The 18,150-nt window shown below is 39.3% G+C and overlaps 1 long non-coding RNA gene across 1 annotated transcript in view; it reads left to right on the top strand.

The window, feature by feature from the left end:
- Positions 1 to 16,175, top strand: part of LOC116780203 — a 50,494-nt gene extending 34,319 nt beyond the window's left edge. Inside the window, exons 7-8 of the long non-coding RNA XR_004354374.1 lie at positions 2,093 to 2,247; positions 14,420 to 16,175. This is a non-coding gene — a long non-coding RNA (uncharacterized LOC116780203). The remainder of the gene's footprint in view (positions 1 to 2,092; positions 2,248 to 14,419) is intronic.
- The last annotated feature ends 1,975 nt before the right edge of the window (positions 16,176 to 18,150 follow it).

Genomic DNA, 18,150 nt, shown 5'->3' with positions numbered 1-18,150 from the left:
TATACGTGAGTTAATCTCATCATTTTAAACAACCTAATGGGGTAAACCCCACATTTGCCATGTAAATTACCCAGTGTTTCTGCCTAAAATGAGCACTGGTAAGAGAAAATTTATATTACAGTACAATTACAGATACAGTAGGTACAATATGTGGGTGTACCTACACAACATGCACACAGTGGCAACACGTATGCAATGACCCACCTGGTATAATTTGTTCAGTATTAGCTGTATCTAGTTCTGTTAAAAGCCTTAGTATTATATGTCAGGAAAAGAAATTGGCACAAGTCTTTGGAGTTTTTAGTATCCATTCTGAGACAGCCCAATGCCATCAACCCTGGAGACTGTTGGCTAGATACTCAGTAACTTTCATCCACAGGACACCTAGACAATAATTTTTGGCCTTAGCACCATCCCAATGGAAAAGTATAACCTTCCCTAAAGATATAAGCTTTCCACAATCACTGCAGGTAATAGTGAATGCACAGCAGCATGCCAGATGAGCTGTCTCCTAGGATGTACCAAGAAATGCATGTAGGATGGTGTGCTGCCAGTGCGTGTAGGACTGGCAAATCTATGATTGATCAACTGTATTAAGTGAGATAGCAGACACTTCACTAACAGTTGAGCTACAGCTCAGTTTTGCAAGATGTTAAGTGTTTTGGCACTGCCTATATATATTAAGTTTTAAGCAGACAGGCACTGGCAGACCTGGATACTCCATGGTTAAAGTAGTGGGCTTTTTTACAACTGAAAGCTTTACTGGAGTGGTGTCATGCTTCCTAGCACTCTGTTTAAAGCCTTGGCATGGCAAAGCACATAAAACTGGAGAAAAAGGAGAGGGTTTTAGAAATATATTGCTCAAATTTATGTTAGCATCACTGCAAAACTTAACTACACTTTAATAATCATAGAATCACAGAACATGCTGAGTTGGAAGGCACACAGCAGGGTCATCGAGTCCAACTCCTGGCCCTGCACAAGATACCCCAAGATTCACACCATGTGCCTGAGGACGTTTTCAATCTAATCTATACTAAGGGTCATTGGGTGTAATTAAGTTTCGCTTGTTCCCCATTAACATGTATCTAACATACAAATTTCTTCAGATTGTGCTACTGAAAGGTAGAGTAGGATGAAGGCCATCAGATTTCTAGATACTAAATATTTTGGATGGTGAAGCTTGAAAACACCCACTGTACAAGGTAAAAGTGTATCTTGCTCCAGAAAGCAAAGCAGGGAGGGACAGACCAGAAGTTTATGCTCATTTTGTACAAGACTGATAACACAGGCAAAGCAATTAAAGGAAGAAAGGAGTGACCTGAGCTTAATTCTAATGACACTTTTCAATCATATACATTCATGCTTCGTTGTTTTTTGTTTTCTGCGTGGTCAACTAGTAGATGCTGCAACAGGAGTAGGAAAGGTCTACTGGAAGGAGGTGGAAATGTATCATTAGGATTGTCTACATGGTCCTCCCATATTTACAGAATAAGTCTTCTCCACTTTACAAATCCCAGTTCTTTCTGCTTCTTGGCCTGAAGAGGGGTTTAATAGGAAATTCAGAGCTGCATCTAAAATCAAGGGTAGCATCAGGAGGTCTGAAATGAAAAAGAATGGATAAGACCTCTTCTGCTGTGCTGCGCTGGGGAGATGCAAAAACACCTAAGTGGAAGGCCAGGACAGGAGGCTGCTTGAGTGCAGTCATGTATTTCAGCACAGTTAATTGCTGTCATATATTTGCCATGAATGTAAGTACTATGGGAACAGGATTTCTTTGTCCTCTGATTATTTATACATAATTTTGACCCAAATGGAAAGAAATATTTTTCAAACATGTACAGAATTCTGGAGTGAAGGTCTTTCCTTGTTGGGGAAACACCTATGTAAAACAGAAAAAGATAAGAAGAGACTGAGTTTTAGGTATGACAGGTTTATTTGCGACAAATGAAAGCACAACAGCCAATTTTTTGTGACCAAAGACTTGATGCTTGTTCCACTGCTTTTTTGTTTGTTCACACAGGTTCAACTTTTTACCCAGGAGTTGTTTCATTTTTCTTGTTTTCTAAAATGACTGGTTTTTCTCTTGCAGGTAAATGCACACCTAATTTACAGGCGACTGCAGTTTGTTCCAGAGGTACACAAGCTTGAAAGGGTCTAAGCTGAGGTGCAGACAAACTCTGAGTATTCCTTCCTGTGGTCCCATGTGGAGTAAAGACCCTACCAACAAGCTATGGGTGGGAAGCAGTTGGTTCCTTCATTATTCTACCGAAAACTAGCTTGGCTATATTTCAGCCCACACTGAAGTCTACAGTTTGGACATCTAAAAGCTCTAAAATACAAATGAATATTATTATTTTAATCCTGTCTCATACGAGCAGCCAATCTTTTGGTTCTGCGCTGTTGGGCTAGCTGTTTTCTATCCTTATTCCCAGAAAAACACTTCCGTTATAAGTATGGAACTATCAGGAACTATGGTCAATGGAAAGCTGCATAAGAGTATTCAACCTTTTTTGGGGATTTGTTGTCCTTGTTAAACCTTTTCCCCTTTAGAGAAGGCTTGTGAATGTTTTGCAACACCATGACTGAACAAAAAGAAGAACGTTAATGGCAATTGACATTATTTAAGGCATCATAATTTAGATTTAGGTAGAAGAGACTGTCTTGAAATTATAATTTAAAAATATTAGGTATCATAGAGAAATAAACCAAAACCTGAACAGCTGCAACATCAAAGCTGACACTGTGTAGTGAAAAAAACATTTCTATTCACAACCTCTGTCCCTGAGTTGGTGTCAATCTAAACACCAAAGTTCCTCACATTCAGCAGAGCTATGTATCACGATAATGAGGCGCAAGTCTGCACCAGTATGGTTCTCCTAGAAATAATGTCAAAAAGCCTTGTTCTGAAATACTCGTGACCTTTGATAGGAAGAAGTAAAACATGAAGAAAAACTACAATAAAAAATTACAAACTTTTCTTTTAGCTAGTCTTTTGTATACTGTCAAGTGACTTAGGCTGGTTTTCCTTGCCTTTTAGGATGTGATAACACAGTTATTTTCCACAAGTTCAAAATTCAGTCACAGTCTTTTAAACCAAGATCTTTTGCCAGTGAATTTGAGTCTGGTTGATGTAATCACATTTTTAAGAGCTGGACATGCAGCCTGCCTCTATTACTGCCACAGCTCCATATAAAAATTAAGGCACTACATCAAGATTATTTTTTGTTGCTTTGTTCTACCCTTCCAAGAAAGAGAGTTTTTTTCATCACAGAAAGGCTGTGTACATGTCTGAATAAGTTTTGAACTCATTAGCTAATTGCAGCTGAATTACTAAGGGACTGGAAAAGGTTGTAAACCTAGAAGCAGAGCAAGAAACTCTCTGCACTGTACCTCACAGTGGTCAGGTATATTCAAATGATGGATGGGGTAGCTTCTTTCCATCCTATTGATTTATTAATACCAATGTAACTTGCCACTTTCTGAGCCCTTTCTAATAACCAATAGTGTGAAACTAGGCTGCATTCTTGCACCAACCCTATTCACAATCTTCTTCAGCATGATGCTCCAAAAGGCCATGGCAGATCTTGATGGTGAAGATACTGTACTGATGGAAGCCTATTCAACCTAAGGCGACTGAAGGCCCACACTAAGACCTTAAACCATCTTGTCTGGGAGCTGCTTTATGCTGACAACGATGCCCTCATCGCCCACACAGAAGCAGCTCTGCAGCGTTTAACATCCTGTTTTAGAGAGGCTGCTGAGCTTTTTGGGCTGGAAGTCAGCTTAAAGAAGACAGAAGTTTTCTATCAACCCGCACCTCAGGAAGTCTTCCATCATCCCCATATCACCACTGGCGAATCAGAGCTCAAATCAGTCCAGCAGTTTAATTACCTAGGTAGCCTCCTCTCCTTGGACAGTAAGATGAGAGATAGACAACAGGTTAGCAAAGGCATATAGAGCTTTTGGAAAACTCCATAAAAGAGTTTGGCGAAATAAACACCTGAAGAAAAGTACCAAGATCAGTGTTTACGGAGCCATTGTGCTGTCTGTCTCCCTAAGATCTTGCTTTATGGTGAACTTGCCACTGGCTGCCGCAAGAGAGGAGCCCCGAAGAAAAGATACAAGGACTCCTGAAACAACATCTCAGCCTTGGCCATACTGATCAACATAACTGGTCTATTCTGGCCTCCAACCGGGACGTCTGGAGACACAATATCTATAACGCTGCTGCTCCTTTTGAGAATAAACACAGGATCACTCTTGAGGAGAAAAGACAACGCGGAAAGAATCATGTCTTGCTGATACCACCTGAGGAGTCTTTCTGCTGTGCCTTTTGCAACTGGACATGCCTGTCTCGTATTGGCCTTTTTAGCCACCAGGGCACTTGTAGCAAATGTGGGTAGAGCCCTTCCCAAATCTTCATTCGTGAAGCCCAGCCATGAAAAGTTGCCAATGTGTTTTCCTGTTTGTTTCTGGATCATTTCTGAATCACTGTTTTTGCCCATGGTCCCTTCATCTTCTCTTCCTCTTTCAGCCAAGTCAAGTTCCACTCTCAGCAAAAAGACTGGTTTCAGCCTTATGCTATTAGCTGCTGTAAAGTGCAAGACCAAGTTTGAATTCACTCAAGAACCTGCTACGTCATAAGCATGGAGATCTGTTTATTTTTAAAGGGTGGTAAAAAAAGAATAAGCAGCCCCCCCATATTTCTGTAACCAATTGCACCAACCATAGAAAAAAAAAAAGTGTGATTGCTGCTAAATAAAAAAAGTCCATGAACACAACTTACCACAATAGGCTGTCAAAACCACTCTATAAAACTGGCAACAAAAAGGCACAGTACATTCTGTGTTACAAAAGGGAGAGGTGAATGAGTAAAAGAAAGAAGAAACTTCAGAGTCTACCTCTTGAAACCTGAAGTTGGTTGGGTATACTGGAATCTGGGAAAGACCAACACCTTAGTTCACACAAGATGTGCAGACACATCCATTGCAAGAAACGTTAGGGCAGTTTTTCTGAGACTCAATCACAGGATCACAGAATATTCTGAGTTGGAAGGGATGCACAAGGACCATCAAGTCCAACCCTTAATCCTGCACACGACCATCCCCATGAGTCACATAATGTGTCTGAGAGTATCATCCAAATGCTTCTTGAACTCTGTCAGGCTTGGTGCTGTGACTGCTTACCTGGGGAGCCTGTTCCAGCACCCAACCACCCTCTGGGGGAAGAACCTTCTTATAAGATCCAGCCTAAGCCTCCCCTGACACAACTTCAGGCCTTTCCTCAAGTCCTGTCACTGGTCACCCCAGAGAAGAGATCAGTGCGTGCCCCTTCTCTTCCCCTCACAAGGAAGCTGTGGACTGCAATGAGGCCTCTCCTCAGTTTCCCCTTCTCCAGACTGAACACACAAAGTGATCTCAGCCACTCTTCATAAGGCTTCCCCTCAAGGCCCTTCACCATCTTTGTTGCCCTCCTTTGGACACTCTCTAACAGCTTGATAACTTTCTTACATTGTGGTGCCCCAAACTGCCACAATATTCAAGGTGAGGCCACCCCAGTGCAGAGCAGAGCGGAACAACCCTCTCCCTCGACTGGCTGGCGATGCTTTGCCTCATGGCCCCAGGACATGGCTGGCTCTCCTGGCTGCCGGGGCACTGCTGACTCCTATTCAACTGGCCACTGGCCAGGACTCCCAGGTCCTGCCATGGTCCGTGGGGGGAGGGGTGTAGGGTGGCGACACTGCACAAAAGGGTCTGAGCGAGGTTTGAGGTGCAATGGCTGTTTAATGAGGGTGTGCAGGGTTTATATAAGCTCTGGTGTGGAATGCACCAGAAAATGGGGTGGAGCATGAGACAGACAGCCAGGGAAATGAACAGGAGTAGGGACTCAGGCGAAGAGGGAGGAACTGGGGAGGAACTGGGGGAGGAAAGGACGAATGGTAGCTCTCTCCTCTCTGCAGCTTTTTCAGCCAGTCAGAGGGAGGAGCAGGGAAGCAGGGAATAGGCACCTTGAGACATGCTGGGACATGCCTGGGTATTACAACTGTAGGGGTATCATACAATGTACATATTTAAAACCACATAATAACTGTGAAGTCCATATAATAAAGTCCTTTCAATTGCTGTATATCTTTTTCCATGCCTGGAACCATTCCCATTCTGATTCCTGGTCCTCCACAGGTCCCTTTCCACAGACCTGTTTTCCAGCATCTTGTTCCCCATGCTGTTCACACATTCTGCCCCATTCCAGGTGCAGAATCTGGCACTTTCCCTTGTTGAACTTCATATAGTTGGTGATTGTCCAGTCCTTTAATTTGTCAAGGTCTCTCTGCAGGGACTCCCTGAGCTCCTCTCAGTTTTGTGTCATCTACAATCTTGCTTAGTATCTCTTCCAGTCCTGCATTCAAGTCATTAATGAAGATGTTGAAGAGCACAAAGCCCAAGATGGAGCCCTGTGGAATCAGGGCAGGTGACTCGCTAGTGACAGGTGACCAGTGTGATGTCACCCTATTCACTATTACTCTTGGTGCTCAACCTGGGAGCCAATTGCTCACCCATCACTTTATGTGTTTATCCAGCTGTGTGCTGGACAGTTTGTCCAGAGAATAATTCCCCAAAAAATCTTCTCCATAACTTTACTGGACACTGAAGTGAGACTAATAGGCCTGTAGCTTCCGGAGTCCTCCTTGATCCTCCTGAGAACTGGGACAATGTTTGCCAGCTTCCATTCAGCTGGGACCTCTTTGGATGCCCAAGACTGCTCAAAAATCACCGAGAGAGGTTTTGCTATTGACATCAGCCAGCTTTTTGAGGATTCTTAGATCAATCCCATCAGGCCCCATAGATTTTTAGGGATCCAGCTAGGTCAGCAGATCCCACATATTTTCAGGGGCCACTGGGACTAGGTCTTTTTTGCAGTCATGGTCCTCCAGCTCAGGGCACTGAGACCCCCTTCGTCCACCATCAGTTGAAGAGGGAGGCAAAGAAAGTGTTAAACACCTCTGCCTTGTCTCTGTCCCTGTTTGTGAAATGACCGCTGCCTACTGCCATTAACATATTTGAAAAAACTCTTTTTATTGTCCCCAACATTTCTGGCCAGCTGGAACTCCAGTTGAGCTTTGACTACAGGAATTTTCTCCCTGCAGTGGTGAGCAGCATCTCTGAAGTCTTCTCATGTCACCTAACCTTGATTCCACTGGGCATACTCCTTCCTTTTTTGACACCTGAGACAAACACTCCTCTGCCATTGACTGTGAGTCATTTGACAGTGGGTTGGGTATCATTGTGGCAGCTCTGGAGTGTAACCAGCCCCACAAGAGCTGTCAGAAACTGAGTTGGGTAGAGGAGGAAAACAGATGTTTACAATCCATGTGATTTAGTAGATTCCTATCATTAAAGTTGTGTGTGACCTGTTCGGGTACATGAGAAACTTTTGACAGCAAACTGACAAGAAGATTGAGCTACACATCCCTACGGTAGACCAAACCTTTATCATCTTGGCTGGCATCAGGACTGCTGAGATACATTTCCTCAGGGAGAAGAACACCCTGTTTGTTTGAACACAGCCATTTTCTTCAACTAAACCACTACTTCTGCTTTCACAGAGTGTAGGATTCACATGCTTTCATTTCTCTGTGGGGAATTTTCTTCATATGAATTACAATGGTGTCATTGATACGGTGATTTTCTTGGGAAGGTCTTGCAGTAGGTTTACAAGTCAGACAGAAGCTCTAGCTAGCAATTACTTGAGCAACAAATAATATCTTTAATGTCCTGGAATGTCAGTGCTTGATATTTCAGGAGTAGCTTTTATTTATCATTCTGTATGCCATCTACCTGCCTCAGATGATAGTATTAGCTGTTCTTTACAGATGAAAGGCAAAAATAAAAGTCTTGCTGTATTCTAGAGGCACTTCAAACAGATATTTTTGCATTGTGAATTCCATACCACCTTTAAAGAGAAGAGAGAATGGACCCTTGCTAACATCTGGTCACATCTCACAGTCAGTCAAAGCTTATAATCACAGTCACATTGCACCATACTCATGTGAAAAGCTCTGTTCTATGGGACCTAACCTAAAGCTGGGAAGGCGTCTGTTCCTCTGCTCCTGAAGACAGTATGATGTGAGCAGCATCAAAGAGAAGTGCAAGGGGATTTACCACTCACTGCCTGTTCTCAGTTACCAAAGTCCACACTAAATAATCAGATGTACTGAGTCAGATGTCTCAAGTGCTCTGATTACACCAAGGCCAGCACATGTTGACTTTAGTGGTTTTGGACCTAATTCCTTCTCTATCAGTGGAAATGTGAAACTGGATAATTTAGTAGCTTCCTAATGATCTATGATCTTTAGCCCTCCAAGAAAAGGGAAAGAAAGGGAGTGTGGAAAGATTTTCTCTTAATTGCCTCTGAGAGTGTTCCCTTCACTTTAACAAGACCTTGCAGTACTTTATGTGTTTTGGCACTAGTTTGGTTGAGGGTGAAACACATACTTGTAAGATTCATCTGTGGCCTACTAACATGGGAACTGAGTCTATGTGTTAGACCTTGAGCAACAGGTCAAATTTAGATTTCAAAATTTCAAAGATGTGAGGTAACCACAACATAAAAAGGAAAATTGCAGGAATCAGAAGAAATCAAACAGTGATTTGTTCTGTCAAAACAACTGTAAGTAGGAAAAGTGCAACTTGTAGGTTGTTTTTGTTGTGTAACTCCATTTGAAAGGCTAGAGGGGAAAAAATTGCCCCTTCAAATATAAGGACATAGATCTGTGACACAGGGCTCTCTAAATTCCCTTAGGTGTATTTGGCAACTGTACATCAAACTACTCACAGTTGCAAGCTATGCTACAAATTTATCACATCATTTTTTTCTGTGATGCAGTAAGTACCTACTAATGTAAGTTATTCTAAATGAGCTGTCGAAGAAAGAGCAGTAACTTTCTAAAACATCCTGGTGTATTTCTCCAGTACTGTAGTGCTGACAATGTCTAATATGTGTATCCATTAACCTAACTTATTTTACATTTATTTCATTAAAATGAAGCAAAAACTTCACATGGGCTTTTAAATAAATTAATTCTGGTTTTATACTAATTTATGAAGTTGGTTAGTTATTAAGTTTTGCTAGATCTTAGAAGAAGTTTTTCACACTTATAAAGGTGTGCTCTTATCAAGCTAATTAAATTAATAAATTAATTTTAAAATTAAAAAATTTTAACAGGCGCAATTGCAGCAGTGCACCTATTATTCAACTTAAGACAGGGACTAAGTTGGGATGCAATTAGAGAGTCAAGTGGTAGCAATGAAAAGCATATCCATAACCAAAGTATGCCTTTTTTTATCACAACTGTGTTTCAAACTGTTTCTGTGTTAGATGCTAAATATTCTTAGGTGTGATATTATATTGTTAGGTGATATTGTTTACTACAGAATAGGTTCATTCAGGATGTCAAAGGTGGAGGTTTGGCTTTCTCAAATTCCTGTGCAATAATTCATATACAAACTCTGAAAATGGAACTGATAAAACATCAATGATTACTATACAAAGAAGTTAAATATTACAGCTATTTTTCTCACTGAAATCTAATCCGGGGATTACCAACAATGGGGAATCTGTTTTATTTGCATTTAATTTGTACCTTCACACTATTATCTTCCATGTTTTAGTTTCAGGAAATGTGGTTCAGGCTATTATAACCACATTTCATGCTGCAGTTGCACTGTTATTTGAGCTCTATGCTTGGAAATGACTTACTGAAAAAATGAAGCCAGCATACCTTATTTTAATTATACTAGAGCTGTGTCTAAGTACGGAGAAATAGTACGACATATATTTAATATGGAGCACAGATTAACAGTTTTATGAGGCATAAAATCTATCTATATCATTTTCTATTTACAAATCAGTTATACATCTTTCAACAAAACAAATGCCTATAGTGTAAAAATGAATAAAGAGAGCATCAAACTAGCAATCATGTACGCAGTAAATAACATCTTAATTGGTCTAGAATTCTGGAGCTTGATTTTTTTGGAACTAGGTTTTATTTATTGATCTATATGGCATATTATTTTTCCAGTGATTTGTACAAGTCTATTCCCTTTCTTGAATATCAGATCCATGTATGGCTTTATACTGCAAATCCCATCTGGGGAAATAGCCAAGTAAGAGAAGAACAGTCGCTTCTGGAAAAGTCATCCATTTAAAAGCTTTCACTGAGGCAAGGATAACTTCATAGTTTTTACATTTTGTCTTCTGATAAAAAAGAAGGAGACAGAGGGTGAGGGAAGAAATGCTGCTATTATTCAGTTGCCACACGATGTGCACTTCAACAGGCCTTTACTCCTCACTGGTTTGGCGGCAGCAAGAAAACAAGGAAGGATCCCACGTACGCTGGGAAATGTCTATGTTCCTATGTTCCCTTTACCAGCAAGACTAGCAGACAGAATTGGGTATGGTGGGTTTTATACATGGTCCACGAGCTCTGGATTTAGTTCTTCTCAGGAGCATTTGTGCTTAATACCCCCACCGTATTTCAAGTCAAATGGCACTTCACCTCATGCTTTGCACACTGCCATGCAGCTGAGAACTGACAAATTCAATCTTCCTCTGCCAAGGCGTCTGGTGAGGAATTCTTCTCTTTGCTGAAACACAGGTGTCAACTGCTTAAGTCAGTACTAGAGGAAGAAGGAAATCTCTCAGTGACTCTCTTGTTCCCTATAAAAATGTAGGTGGAAATGTCACCCTGAAGATTGGTTTCTTTCCTTAGGATTGTGAAAGACTGGCCCTTAAAAGTGCTTCTGCTGTTGATGATGGAGAAAAAAGTTTACAAACAGCAGTGTTGCATCTGCTTGGCTTCTGCTTTTGTGAAAGTGATGTTCTAAACATGGAAAAGATGGTGTTCTGATAGCTGTCATTGCTCTGGTATAACCTTAGCTGTCTGGAAATGAGCTAATTAAATTTTTTGGTGTGTCTTTTAGAGAATACATTTGCATTTGACATAATTAGTGGTACGCAGACCCAGCTATATCCAGGGGGAATCTCAAGACAACTGCTTTGCTGACTATTAGTGCCTAATTTCTGAATGTCAAACCCTGCACATCTTAATTTCTAGAGAATAAGCTCAATTGAACTTTCTCCCAGTTATGTAAAAACTGCTCAGATAAAACCAAGTGGACACCAATGTAATGAATGTGGTTATTAAATTGTTTCAATTGAAAGAACCCTATTCTTACACCATCATAATGGGAACAATTTATCCCCACTGATCAGCCTGTCTCTTTTTTCTGAGCTCTCTTTGATCTTGAAGCATATTGCAGTGGTGTGTCCTATTGAAAAGCAAAACTGGGGCAATTTTAATGCTTTTGTACCTTACCAGTGCTCTAGTTTTTCGTTGTTTAAAAATAGCTGTTAATTATAAGTGCAGTTTAAATGTCTCAAGTGACCCAGAAATGCAGGTTGGAATGAGACAGATTGTGTGTCTCATATAAAACAGATGTACTTTCACAGAGCAGTCTGAATTCAGCCCTCAATATGTATCCTTCTCTAAGGTTATTTCAGTCACATATTGAGTTTGTCTAGCATTAAGCTATAAAATTCCACACATTTTGAACAATGAAGACAAAACTTCAGCTATATTTACCTCAAGAATAAAAAGCCTCTTTTTCTGTGTGCATGTATTTTGCTGGTAGTGTTTGATGGGATGAGGGCATTTCCCTTTGACTCCAGAGACTCAGGAGATCAGATATCTCATTTAATCTCCACCTCTTCTGTCTCTTGATGTAATAAGCCCATGCTTTTAAAGAACATTTAGTGGTAATAAACTTTCAGGACCTCCTCTTATTTTGGCTGGATTAAGCACTCTATGAGAAGGAGTCATATCTTGCAGATATAAAATTTCAAGCTTTTTCCCTTTTTTTTTTTTTTTTTTTGAGTGGCTCAAAGTAGTCTTTTTTTTTTCTCTTCTGCCAACAATACAGTTTAATTCCTGTCTGTGATGAAGTTCATCAAGACAAGTCTGAAAAATAGCATGCAAATTAAATTAAGGCAAGTTAATGATTTAACTGGAGGGCCTGAACAAATCAGTTATTTATATATCTATTTATTTGTATATTGTTAGACAACAATTTACAGACGTTTCAATTCAGCAAAAAGACTTGGTTTCAACTTTCCAATGAGAATAGGCTATGAGAAGTACAATGAGTTTGATTAGCTCTCCCCTGGCCCTGAAGATCAGTGGTACAAATTTAAAAGCCATCACCTCTTCATGAAACTGAAGGGGTTAACAGTGAAGGAAACCAAGGATCAACTGAGCTTGGATTATACATTCAGATCTCAGTCATTAAGAGAGACTGACACCCAGTCAAGGGCTGGATGTTTCAGAAAGAATTGGTCTGTGAGTGTGGAAGAACCTACCTGCTCTGCAGCTGAGCAGCAAACCTTATCTAAAAGAACATTTTAAACTTATTAAAAGTTATTATTAAAAGTTATAATTAAACAACACCTACATTTTGCTTCTTCATGTCACCTAAGAATAAGGCAAAAAAAAAGAAGAAGAAAAGAAGATAAAGATTCCTCTGCATATCTGATTCCTTGGCTCACAAAAACTTTTTCTTAAAAAACCAGAATTTTATAGTTTATATTCAGACACATCCTCACATAGTCAGATATACACATGATGAAGAGAGAAATACGTTCATTTGGTAGTGGAAGTATGCTATTTTGTTTTCCACTGTCCTGGAAATAATCTTCAATTCATTACTTAGAAAACTTCTCATGAATCTCAGAGGATGTTAAAAGAATAAATTGGCTATGATATACTGCTATTCTGAGTCCAACTTCAAGAGATGACACAGATCTCACTAGTTTGAAACATCAGTCCCTAACAGACCTCATTGATAATATCTGCCTCTGGGAACTTTCACTTTTATGGAAACTGAAGTGCTTCCTTTAACTACTCCCACTTTAGCACTTAACACTGTCACAATGGAAAACAATGGATTTGATAGTAGCTGAAACGTAGCACATCTACACTGGAAACAAGAAAAATAACATTTGGAAAAAAGGGTTTGTCAGCTGTCACTCTCTTTCCACCTTTTTAGGACTACGGTGGAAAACAAGATAGAGGTTTCTTGTTTTCTACTAAAACTGTGGGCTTTGTTTTAGCCTGTAAATTTTCGCATTTTTATTCTGTGAAGGACCAGGACTGAGCCTCAGTTTAAACATGTGCATGAGTTAACCGCTTCTTTGATGAAGAAGTGCAAACTCAAACTCAAACATGTATTTAGAATTGAGTGCTATGCTGATGTGGGATAGACACACACTTAGAAGTTCTCCAGCAGTGAGAACTTTAATTTAAATTTAGGTGAAAATACTTTAACTGCACTTAGTACCTCCTAAAATGTATTGATAGGGGAATTGTACTCAGTGCAAGAAAGCTTTATTTCAAGGATGGTTTGGGTTAACACTGTTTTTTGTGTTTTAATTTTAAATTTCCCTTCTCTAATAAGTGACAGTGATGATGTTACCATGATAAAATCAAAGCCATTTGATATATGATGCAATGACTGTTCTGTGGTGGCTTTTTGTTGGTTGTTTCCCCCCCACACCCCAAAGAATGGGCAATTAGCTTAGAAAAGGTTTTCATGTTTCACTTTTCATAGAAATTGGCAAACCAGAAAATTTGTGTCTCTGAAATGAACAAATATGAAAATAGAGCGAGTCACAACGTGTGAGGAGAAAACACTGGGAAACAACTCTCTAAGGAGGTAGAAGTCACAAAGACTTTTCTGAAATCCACGGGGAAGACTGCACAGATCATCTAAATAATAAATAGCTAACAGAGAAAAGTAGACTGCAAGGTTAACAGGCAGCAGTGATAGAGGACTCTGCTGCTTTACATCTACGTGCATGGCAACACTTCTCTGTGTATAGTCCTAAACTGGCCTCCATTGAATGGCTGAACTCGTTTTATGGACTAGTAGTTCTATTCAGGCTTGGCAAAGTTCGTGCAAACATGCTGAGTTTTTGTGTGGTAACATTAATTAGACTTTTTTTAAAAGTCTGTTAAACAATCTTTTAGTAAATTCCTATATGACAGGGAAAAAATCCCACTCTATTAGGGAATTCATTGTGATTGCTGGGACTAGTTCTGTTATGATTTCTTTGCTTATTTCAGACATAAAACAGAACAGTTGTATCTTGTGTATCAGAGACAACATATATATGCATATAAATGCTTTCTATATTCATCCTTTGAATTTGCTGTCATAAATTGTAATGAATGAACTTCAAATATTTGGAGACTTTTTGAGAGAGGGACCCAATGATTTAAATATCCATGATCCCTCCAATGAAGTCATCTTTCCACTCAGCATCAAAAAAACTTTTGCTGTCATCCTTTGTCTCATTTCAGACACTACGCATCTGAGGACCTTTGGAGAAGGTCCAGAGGAGTGGAGCAAGAACAAGGTCAGGGAAATATGATTCATGAAGAAACCCCGAACTGAGGCTGTTCAGCTCCTAGAAATGAAGACTGCCAACAGACGTGGTCACAGTGTCCCCCTGCTGAAAATCCTGGTACAAAAGAGCAAAGAGATTCATCCTCTGTAAACACAGAGAGTAGAAAAAATTAATTGTAGGCTTTAGCTGCAGAAAGGTGGAATTAGGCTGGATGTAGAAACTTTTTTTTCAGAGGTGGTTATGGGAAGATACTACAACTATGACAGAGTGAGATGTAAAGGGAGATTAGACAGAAATAGTTTTTCTACTTTGGGGATGCATTTGAAGTGTTTACACACCCTTTGACTCTATTGTCTCCTAAGAACTCTTTCCATTTCCCTTACCAGTAACTCATTGCATTTCTTCTCATTCTAACACTTCCAAATAAAGCTTTATTGCCTTCCATAAAAATGCATCTATCAGTGTGCTGCTCCTTTCCTATACTTCCACTTCCCTTTTGCAGTTTTAATCTCTCAACTGGAGCTATCCATGAAGATGTAATCAATAAATGAAAATAAATTGAAAAAATACAATGTGAAGAGGTGAATGGGATTTTTGGTGGCCTGCCAGCTGGTCTTTGTATTTCTATTTACAAGTGTCTCATAATCAGCAACTTCCTGATTTATCTTGTAGTTAAACCCAAACTGATGGTCCTGAACTTGCTGTCAATGTTTTAGCAGAGCGCATCTGAGTTTTGTAGTTGTAACTGCTTTATTTTATATTTTCCTAATAAGAATAACATTTTGCTTTCATTTTTGCCCACAAGTTCCTTGGCTTTTACAGTGATGAGGAGCTTGGAGACAATTTTATGCTTACATTATGGTAATTCCAAAACTGTTTCATGTAAACTAAATAAACTCTCCTTACAGGTGGTACAGAATAGGCATCCTTCCCGGAGAGTGTCCTAGTGGGCCAGCTTCTTTTGGTTCTCTCTAATTCCTTCCCTTTACTTTTTTTCATCATACTTTGCCTCTCACTCTCTAGTTTGATGAATTTTATTCTTGGTGATAAACCTGCTTCAAACAAAAGATAAGAAAATATTCTGAATAAGGGTTTGCATGGTAGATAAGGCATTTTTTTTTTGAGGAGGGCTTTCAATAGAAGAGGCAGAAGATAGACTTCAGATGCAGTGGGCTTCCCATCACCAAGCTATTGTAGAAATGAGAAGGAAAACCACCTCTCCTTTTCCCTGGAAGGAATGAACTCATATTATGCTTTTGTTGGTGGTTTGTTTATTTTTTGACCCAAAACTTGTGATAATAAATCACAGCCATAGAACTTTTAAGAACTATAGCTGTAACAAGTACCTGTTAGGAGAAATCAAGTCAATGATTAACTGTAACAGCACTCAGACATTGCTGTCTCAGGTTCTGGGTGGAGGCCAAGTCAATGAGTCTGTAACATGCTGTAATCTTGGAACATACTGAACAACATCTGGGGTTTGAATAAAAATGTATTTAGTTACATGCACACTTTCAAATTCTTCTCGGTAGTGTATTTATCATTACAGTTTTGTCCCATTTCCCAGGGCTCATGCTTCATGCTCCCACTCGTTGCATCCCATGGCTGCAACCAGCACTAGTACACAATTACAGTGCCATCATCCACAGGTTTGTCAGATGTTGTTTGTCACCATGAAGAGAGCTGTGGGCAGAACTGCCAAACAGATGCTGCTTATTACCTCTTTTACTGTTTTTGCTCTCTTTGAGAGCAAAACTAGATAAAAAAACTTCAGTAAGTTGCATAATGCTTCTGTAAATTACATCCTATTCAAAATGGCCAGGAAATTTTTACTGCCCATATTTTTTGCCATGCTACCCTTTGAGACAAACTGATGTAAAGCTCAGAATGTTTTCCCAGGTGTTAAATCCACACTAATCATTGAGGGGGTAGAAAAGAAGAAATCTAAATTTCTGTGAACTACAGATTCATTAATACACAGGGATTTAACATGATTCGACCTGCTGGTAACCAATTAATGGACTAACTCTGTAGCTAGTGATAAGGAAAATGATTCTACTATAATTCAAGCACTTCATTACATCCTGCCACAAGTCTGCACTGTACATATTTTCTAAATTTTGAAATGGAAAACATTCGTGCAGTCTAAAGACAAAAGCTTTATGCTCATCTTGTGTACAGGAGATTGTAATGCACTCCTTGATATTTTCCTGTACACTGAAATTAGAGGACAGTTTTGTTCTGTCACAATTTCTTGTTGCCACTGTATATTTGGTGGCAGGAGTCCATTCTCCAAGGTTAGTTTAGTTAATACATAATTGTAAATTAACTTAGTTGATTTAGTTATTTGTGTTACTTGTGACTTTTAGCCATCGAATGTGTGTGTGTAAATATTCAAGAAACAGTCCTGTTTCTAAAACAGTAGAGAAGATGTAAGCCTGATACAGTGGATTTGTTTCAGTTTGATTTGCTAACTTGAGAAGCTTGGGAAAACTTCGGATCAACAATATGACCTTCCTTTCTTTAAAATTATGATAATGGAAGAACAGAATATCTTGTAAGGGGGTTCAGGCAGAGATAAAAAACAAAAGCAAAGTGACAATACTTCCATAAAAGCAGTTGGAGTTGGATTACTGAGCTCCCACAAGATATAAATTAAGATTTTTTTACTTCTAATCACAGCAGTAGCTAATTGCAACAAGGCTGCGATGAAAGTAATAGGAAGGTTGGGAAGATTTGATGTGACAGTGTGAGGGGAGACTGAAAAGATCAAATAGATTAGAGGGAAAATGGAATTAAAATTTGACTTTGTTCTTCCTGTAGTCAATGGCAAAGCTCTCATTGACTTTATGAAGCATAAAAATCTAGATTCAGAGGATGACCAGAAAATATGAACACATATACACGAATAAATGGCATAAAGACAGTCAATATGCTAAGGTAAAGGAGTGTCCTGTCAGCAAAAATGCAGTGCAGGCTACTTACAGCAAACAGAGAAATTCCTGTCCTTATCTAAAACCTCTTACATTTCAGCACTGCACAAAGACCAAGAGATCAAAAAAGGAAGGAAAGTTCTAAAGGTCAGAATACACACAACACATAAAAAGTCCTAAAAGCTGAGAAAATTAGTGTGGCTTAAACCTAGAATTGTGCAGAAATTAAGCCAGAATTTTGTATAAATTATTCCCAAGGTAAATTTTCTATTTTGAGACTTAATGCAACTTTGGCTAATTTGCCACTATCAAGCTCTGAGAACATAATTTCACCTACCTTCTTTTCTCATGCAATCTTAAAGTCAGCAGGCAGTGTTCTTCTTTTTGTAATAGATTTATTCCAATAATGAAGAGCAGAAGGTATGGCAGATATCAGAGTTAGAAATGTAATAAAAGGAGTTATTTACTATTTCATTGTTTCCTATGCATCACTGTTTGGCTCTTACATAAACCTTTCATTTTTAGACTAACTCTTGAAAGCTGTTGGTTTGTGTTAACGTCATGTGAACTTGGATCTTACATGTATAACTGCTTGAAGTGTGTGGGACCGCCACACAGTCAGGTATTTCCATACAATCATTGTTGCAGCTTCTCTCTGCCAAGGGGATAACAGGATCTGAATCAGACACTTGGATTAGAGTCCAGGGAAACAGATGTGTCCTCCAATACATTGCATTATTGTCTTTGGATT

The sequence above is a fragment of the Chiroxiphia lanceolata genome, chromosome Z (assembly GCF_009829145.1).
Source record: "Chiroxiphia lanceolata isolate bChiLan1 chromosome Z, bChiLan1.pri, whole genome shotgun sequence".
Lineage (NCBI taxonomy): Eukaryota > Metazoa > Chordata > Aves > Passeriformes > Pipridae > Chiroxiphia > Chiroxiphia lanceolata.
The sequence above is the reverse complement of the archived record's forward strand: the minus strand, read 5'-3'. Positions and strand labels throughout refer to the sequence as shown.